The following is an 8,758-nucleotide window of genomic DNA, read 5'->3' on the forward strand; positions in this document are numbered from 1 at the left end:
TGTGAATACCTTTTTATACTTAAACAAACTGGTGTATTCATAATGGACACTACTATGCACACCTCTACTATAAACAGTTTACATTTAACCCCTCTGCTTTAACCGCCGTGTTGACCCCTGGTCTCCTCCTCCTGGGACAGCAGTGACTCCCTCTAGGTCCTTGGCAGAGGCAGCTCCTCCTCCAGCTCAGAGTCTTGGAAGTGGCCGCAAGCGACTTTGTCCCCAAACACGCTACATGCAAGACACCAGGCAGGTGAGGAGCTCCTCTAGCTTGCCCTCCCACAGCACTTGGGAGGCAGCAGGGTTCAACCACGTCTTCTGCTACAGTCTATTTTTTTTTTAGGCACAAGCCCTCCCTTGGTTGTTAGGGGGTGCTATCTCACTGCTGCCACTATATGTAGTAAGCTAGCTGGACAGTCAAGGCTGGCTAGTGGCAGGATTAGCACTTTTATAATTAACAAAACAAAACAGTTAAACAATAAAACAAATAAACTCAAACAAAAGAGCACCCAAGGAAAAACTATTTTGGTTCAGCACCAGGGACCACAACCTACTTTCTCCAAACTAACCACCTGGAGCTGTCTCCCTGCTGTTCTTTTATAGCAGATGGCCAGGTGTAATTGATAATCAATTAGTCAATTAATACCTGGCCACATTCCACACACACATTGCTAAGGTGAGGCGTGATTCAAAATTGGTTGAGTACCCCTGTAGTAATACAAGTCTCAAATGGGGTCTGATTACAAAAATCAACACCGTATTTTTTCCATTTGTTCTGAATTTTAATCTACTGTCATTTTTACTTGACAAACATAGGCTGATGGATGAATGGTCTGCATGGCATATCATACAGTGAAGCTCCCCTTTGCCTGAAAGGAATCCCTTTGATGTCTAGAAAACTGAAACTGAATTTTATAAGGCTCAGCATCTTTAAATTTAAGTTTGTAATTAGTATCCCTCCGGACAGAAATGTAATACATATTTTCTTGCAAACCAAAGAGAGCAGAGTTTCATCGAACATGTCATTTATTTTGCTTTAAAAGAATTATGCAAGATAAATAATAATAAAAAAAAAAAAAATCATAACTAGGTGTCACAATAGAGTAAGTTTTACTGAGGAATTTGGAACCAATTATCCCTCTGCATTTCTGTTTTAATTTGCACTGTTGTTACTAATGCATTGTTTCCATTACAATTTGGGAGTAATTAAAAATAGCCTTCTTTTCACCGGACATTTACACATCAGATATAATTAATTCTAATGTGTCTCAGCTGGGTTTATGAACTAGGGATTTCAAGGGAAGTGATTACCTGCATACAAAATACCAATACAGCAATTTGTTTTCCACAATTCCTTGGCATGCAGCTTGAGAGTACAAGTACAATGTGCCTTATGCTCCCTTTTCTTTATTGTTGACCCCTTTTATGCCATATTTTTAAGTAAGTATAAAAAATATTTCTTTATCTCACTTATATGCACCACAAGCATAATATACTGTTTGTTTATTGTTATTCTTATGTGTTGATTGAGCTGGATTATTAAATATACATTTTTTTGTAGATAATTGCACTTGCTATAATTGCACTTGAAATCTTACACAACGAAAAATGAGTACAATTAATTAAAAACGAATTAGTAGACTTTTGACATAGTATTTGTGAATTATTTAAGCAAATATGCCTTTATTGAAATAAACAACTCATTGTGTCACTGCAGAATGGCAAAGAATAGTTGTTGTACATGAAACATTGCATCAGAGTAGTTCAATAGATAGTTTGTGTCCAAAACAGCTGGCAGCTAAAATAAAAAAAAAAAAACATCTGTCACCATAGTAATAAAAAATAGTTGATTTTAGCATCAGTAGACTGCAATATTCTCAAAAAACAAAAAAAAGCAAGCTATTAAAACCTTGATGTCTATTCAGTTGATTTGAACAGTAGAGGATTTTAAAAAAGCTGTCATTTTAATCATTAAAGAGAATGATAAAATATTGCACAAAAAGTATAGCTTTTGTGTATGGAAGAGCCCTGGGGCCATGTGAGAAAAAAATAAAAACTTGAAATTTCGTTTTTCAAAGTCGAACTCCGGAAGACGCTCCAGTTGCCCTTACTGTGAGACAGATCAGGGAGCACCTTTTTTATACGTATTGATTTAAATTATGTACCATGATAGACATTGAATTACATATACTCATTTTTTTTGTAGGCTATCCAAGTATTTTTGTTTTCTAATTTTAAAACATTTTTTTTTTTGCAGAAAGAGGACACATCTTTGTAAATGCCTGAGTTCACTCTAAAACCATCCATTGATGGGAGTGGCGCATAAGTTATGTAGTATTGACTACAATGTAGTTTAGAGGTCCCTACTATTAGCAAAATCACTTTATACTGAATCAATAACAGACATCTTTCAACATTAAACAGAAGTTCATTTTTTATTTTCCAATTAGGACAATTTTCGAATTCTTTTTTATTTGCTTTTTGTCTAGTTTTATTTAATAACGTTAAGTCGATATAAAAGAAAAATGTCGCTAATAGTAGGGACCCCTACAGTACACGTACCCCGTATTATCAAATTATTTCCTTGCATAAGACAACAACAAAAAAGACACTGGATGTTAGTTGAAATGTTTTTTTTTTAGTTATTTTTTTTAATTAAACTGAAATGTAGTCTTTACATAACAAGAAAAATAAATTACACACACACACATATACATGTATATATGTTGCAGCCGAAGGAATGGCTAAAGGGCATCAGAGTTCTCCTCAATGATGTGGCGTTGGCTCCAGGATCGAGGAGCTGTCATCAGCTCCTTGTAGTACTTGCGACACTAATGGACTTTGGGCAGGAGAACTCTGTGCTGGCCTAACATTGTTGACCTGCTGCCTCATTCTCCCTTTGTTCTTCTAGGGCTGTCCATGTGACAGAGGTGTTTGTCTTCCTCATCCACCTCTGTTGAATGGGACCTACAGAACAAACACTTGGACTGTGTATTTATCTTGTTTTTGTTTGTTTACTATATTTACTATATAACAAACAGGAGGTCCCCGGTTTAAATCCAACCTCAGCCACTGACTCATTGTGTGACCCTAAGCAAGTCACGTAACCTCCTTGTGCTCCATCTTTCGGGTGAGACGTAGTTGTAAGTGACTTTGCAGCTGATGCATAGTTCACACACCCTAGTCTCTGTAAGTCACCTTGGATAAAGGCGTCTGCTAAAAAAATAACAAAAACAAACTTAATAGCAGCATCAATAAAACATGTACATTTGGCTCTATTCATTATTAATTCATTGTTTTATGTTGTGTGGTCCAGTGGTTAAAGAAAAGGACTTGTAACCAGGAGGTCGCCAGTTCAAATCCCACCTCAGCCACTGACTCATTGTGTGACTCTAAGCAAGTTACTCAACCTCCTTGTGCTCCGTCTTTCGGGTGAGATGTAATTGTAAGTGACTCTGCAGCTGATGCATTGTTCACACATCCTAGTCTCTGTAAGTTGCCTTGGATAAAGGTGTCTGCTAAATAAACAAATAATAAAAATAATATATTTTGCGATACCCCATCGCACATTCTTTTACTATGCATTTATTAAATGAAATAGAGAATTAGCGCTTTTGAGAATTTTTTTCATGAATCATATAGGTTTACAATCAATACATGAATAAATAAATTTAAAAAAAACATGCCGAATACATACAAAATTATTTTAAACGGTGAGGGATTAAAACATATAAGCAAATTACACAATTTTGTGTAGCCAGCACAAGTTTTAATTATACCTCGTTTCCACGAATGTTATTTCCATACCGTGTCAGCATGGTACATAAACAGCCCAATAATGAAAGCAGGCCAAGTTGTCCCCACAAAATGCATAAATCCCTGTAGATAACAGAAATGACGCAATATGTACAATGGTAACCATGGTATCAACTGTCATCAACTGTAACACAGAAGCGTCAAGATGGAGTTTTTTCAATTTTATTTTATGCAAAAGACTTTCAAAAGAAAATCGGTAAAGAGAACGTAAAGCCCGGTATAGAAGATTTACATCATCATCAGGGATCCTAGTTTTCTGTGATAAAAAAAAAATTCTCAGATTAAAAAACAAAACAAAACATACAAATCTGCGATTAAAATGAAACGCTGAACTTGAGTTAAATTAATTGAACACATTGTTTTATTGATATATTTACGATTTTTAAACAAGTTCAAAGCCGAGCAGTGCCTTCAATCATTAAAATAAAATAAAATTACTAGAATTACTAGAATTGTCATTTGTATTTCAGACGTTGGCACTGAGCACAGAAAAGAACTCCAAGTTTGCTGAAACTTCTTTCCACGTCAGCTGAATTTACAGGCAGTTGGAGGATAACCACTGCGTGTTTTGCCAGGTTGGGAACCCGATCTTCAACAGCCATCCAGAAGTAAATGGGATCCTCAACGTCTCCAATCGTGTCTTTGGCAATCCCTAAATACACTGGCCATTCCATGCTGCAGTCGGTGGACAGCTTGAATTGCGGTTTCACAGTTTCATAATCTGTACAAACAGCACCTATTTGTTTAGGATCCAATGCACGAACAGCATGGAGAAAATCAATTGCTGCTTGTTTATTTTTTAGGTTATCTCAGTTTATCAGCAACACTTTGAGCAGCTGCGGCTCCTTTTCACCATTGTGAAAATTTAACGCTACTCAATGAATTACTTAAACAAGAGGTGGAATGTAGTGTGTGGATGTTATGCTTACAAGAGACATAAAACACTGCTTCATGTACCACAGCACACATGTATCAACAATATACCATACAGTACTATAGTAGACCCCTTTACCCTTTCACTGGCGCCTTTTCGGTGAAATGTAATGGAAAGTGTTAACATACATGTAGGGTTTGCATATTGCATGTCCTATTTGTTTTCAGGTACTCCTTTCCAACCCTAATCTAATACTCATCACTACATACCTCAACATGAATTACACATTTCTGAGTACAAGAAATTCTGTTGTTCGATAAAGCACACATTGTGGGAATGCTAATGCAGTTACATTTTACCACTCACAAGGACTATGATTTCCCAGTGTTATGTCCATATGGACAGTCTTCAGGGAGAATTTGTCATGTGCTTAGTGATGTCAAATGTGACAGGAAACATACACATAAGGGTGCAGAGTTAAGGTTGCGTGGCTACCTTAACTTGCAATTTCCCAACCTTTTGGACTTTTGCAACCAAACCTTAACGTTACTTTAACAAAGTTTTTGCCATTAAATTTCCATTGTTTTGCAGAAGGCATCCTGGAAAATCAAACAACCACATCTGTCACATAATGTAGTGGTGGAAACACAACTTGAAACACTAAATAGCACAGAAGAAAGAAACACACACCAAGTATGTAAGTTGTTTTTTTTTAAAAGCCAGATTTATTGAAGCCAAATCAAATGTGAAAAATGTTAATCCCTGCCCTGAGGCTGGAGAGGTGGAGACAGCAATGACTGTACCTGAGGCTAGAGAGGTGGGGACAAATTTGAACAGTAGTGCTGAGGGAGGTTATTCTTCATGTTGTATGGCTCTGTCCACTCTCTCTAGAAATATAATGCAAGAATCATGCAGGTTTTTAAGCAGTGTGATGCGTTGTGTGCATTGTGTATCTTTACTTTGAAACCATTGCTCATCTTTTCACACCCAGGCAACATAGTGTCCATGGCTGATGGTTTTCTCTTTGTGGAACACAATTGCCAGAGTTTAAAATGTTTTCCTATCAATTACAACTCTGTCAAGCTTGAAATTGGCAAGTGCTATATTAATTGCAATATCTTATCATTTTAATAAACTAATAAACAGTATGGGGGATAAATAATTCCGTGTTTGAATTTTAAAATGGCACTGAATAAATCTGGTAATATATAGAATATGCTATAATACAACAAATGTAATACAGATATAACTATACAAAAAATATACAAATATAATAAATAATATACACAAATAACACATGAACACGGTGTCTAGAAGTGCAATGTCATATAATTTTAATAAACTAATATAGTTTAGAGGTCCCTAAACTAATAAACAATATGGGGGATAATTAATTCAGTGTTTGAATTTTAAAATGCTGCTATATAAATCTCAGCACAAGTGACATACCAAATAAGTAATTTTTGGTAGGAAAAATTCATGTCTTTACAAAATCATTTTCATTTCGGAATATTCTTTTAAAAACTGTAAACAGGAGCATGTTATCATTTATGTCTTGCTGTCAACCAACATTTTGTTATTGTTAAACTTTGCTAAATGTTGACATCAGTACCTACCTCTGAATCTGTACTGTAACAGTGTCGTTGCTTGCAATTGCTGTACTAGCTACATGCTAGAGGTTGCATCCCCACCAGTTTAATCTTAATTGTATAATAAGTACCACTATACACAGGGTCACTTTCATTTTTCACGTTTTATTATTTTAAAGCACAGATAAATTGAGTTTTAATACCTACAGGAACACAGATTTGTTTGTGGAATGGAACGGTATCATTGAACTCCTGACTGTACCATAACAACAAAAGTGAGAGGGGGGAAATGAAAATCGTATATCCTAAATTAAAAAATGATTATTAGTTTCCCCAGCAGTTTATGCCACTCTGTATGCCTGCCAATCCGACCACACATAAACATTTTCGGGCATATTGGTGGGGTTTTACCCTCCTTTAGAGCTGGTTGTAAAATCGACTTTGAATAGTACCTTCGTTCAAACCTTAACTATCATGGGGTTTCCATGCAGGGCAATTTACACGTGAAATGGCGATGCACGTGCATGTTTGGATGCACTTTTTGGCTGCATATCTTCCTTTACCAGTTCCACTATAATGATGAATGTTGCCCTGGTGACAAGAAATGACTCTATTCACTGCAGATCTGAAAGAGTGATGCAGCAGAGCCTCTTCCCACCAGCAAGACAGACATGTATGTGTCCAAACATACTTGTCATGAAAGATGGCATGCTAAGGAGTAATTTAAGCCATGACTCATTGATTTGCGAGTTCTCTAGTTATGCACACGGAAAATATGCATTCATATTCACTTTACATTGGACATATAGGCTACGGCGCATAATGGTTCATAACTTCTACATAAAAACTCGCAAAAGAATGCTATTTCATGCATACATATTGCATTGTTATTAGTCTCGTTTTATGAACACGAAATATACAAGCTCCAAGTAATACCCTGCGTCACTTTTTTTTTTTTTTAATGTGCACAAGCGAATATAATGTAGTGCCTTTGCAGCAAATGGACAAAATGCATTAATTCTTAATTCTTGCTCTGTGTGTGTGTGTGTGTGTGTGTATATATATATATATATATATATATATATATATATATATATACACACACATATACTTTTGGTATCGCTTCCCCCCATTAAAGAACTGCAGCTGCCAAGGCATCCCTCCTGTGGTTTATAATGTTAACGTGTGAGAAAACTTGCAAGTATCAGGTTAGAGAAATAGGACAGCAAATAAATGTGTAGCATCAAATGACAAAACACGATTAGGGTACTATATGTTTTTAAATTTTATACAAAACAAGAATGGGGATAAGAACAAGAACAGCAAGAAAAGTACTACGAGTACTACGACTAATAATAATAATAATAATAATAATAATAATAATAATAATAATAATAATAATAATAAACGCCAGGTTTTACTTTGAAACGTGATGATATTCCTAAAACTAAACAAACAAAACGTTTTCTAAAATGTAGAGAATTTATATAGAAATGGCATGTTTGTTGATGCCCAAATATGTTGCTTATACAGCAAGTCTTAATACAATGCTTGAGAAATTCGTGTGAACAGAAAGAAAAATGCATGCTGTAAGTCTTTAGATCCTATGCTAATCCACGGTCTGCAAATATGAAAAATGTGCATCAATACTTTAAATATATGCCTCAGTACTCTTCTTGTCGCATTGTTCTGTGCACGCTATGCATTTCCATTTTTCACTTTGCAAGAGAGCTCCCTCTGCTAGTCTAGCATCTAAGCAGGCATCATGGAACCAGCGATGGCACACGTCACAGCCAATCTAAAATTTTCAAAATAGACAGGTTAATTGTATGTCAATTCATTCCATGTATTTTATTGGATAATAACACTCAATCATCCTTTAATTTTTCAACCTACCCATTTTGTGTTGGACTTTTCTTTCTTAGTTCCACATACAGCATAAGCATTAGCTATATCATCTGTTAAAAGAAAAAAAAAATGTGACCAATTAAGAATTAAGAATAGTATTTCACACAGAATTGATCTATCGTTTACCACATACAACAACCTGAATAGATACCTGACCATCTCAAAATGTTACTGGCAATGACCATCCGGTTTTCAGCACTTTCAGTAATATATTGCAATCCATCGATGTCATTGTTTATTAGGCATTCAGCAAACTGAAACAAAAACAATAAAAAATATTGAAACCTCAAACAGCAGTATCATTTTTATTTTTTTTAATACATAGATAATTTAAAATTTTAAAAAATCATTAGTAATTTACCAGTTATACAAGCATATACCATAGTAAAGAAGGAACATTTTGGTATATTTGCTTGTTTCTCTGAATATCTTGCAAATAATTGATAATTTACTCATTAGCATCAAGATGTTCATGAGGTGAAATAGCAGTTATTTGCGAGTTTTTATGTAGGAGCTATGTACCATTATATGACGTAACCTACTGTACAATGTAAAGTGAATATGAATGCGT

At 35.3% G+C, this 8,758-nt stretch overlaps 1 long non-coding RNA gene across 1 annotated transcript; it reads right to left on the bottom strand.

Moving 5' to 3' along the window:
• Positions 1–7,594: 7,594 nt before the first annotated feature.
• Positions 7,595–8,430, bottom strand: LOC131737069 (uncharacterized). Its single transcript, XR_009328636.1, has 3 exons — positions 8,339–8,430; positions 8,176–8,237; positions 7,595–8,077 (listed from the first exon to the last, which is right to left on the bottom strand). It is a non-coding gene; the product is annotated as an uncharacterized LOC131737069 (long non-coding RNA).
• Between the last annotated feature and the right edge of the window lie 328 nt (positions 8,431–8,758).

Source organism: Acipenser ruthenus, chromosome 4, assembly GCF_902713425.1.
Source record: "Acipenser ruthenus chromosome 4, fAciRut3.2 maternal haplotype, whole genome shotgun sequence".
Lineage (NCBI taxonomy): Eukaryota > Metazoa > Chordata > Actinopteri > Acipenseriformes > Acipenseridae > Acipenser > Acipenser ruthenus.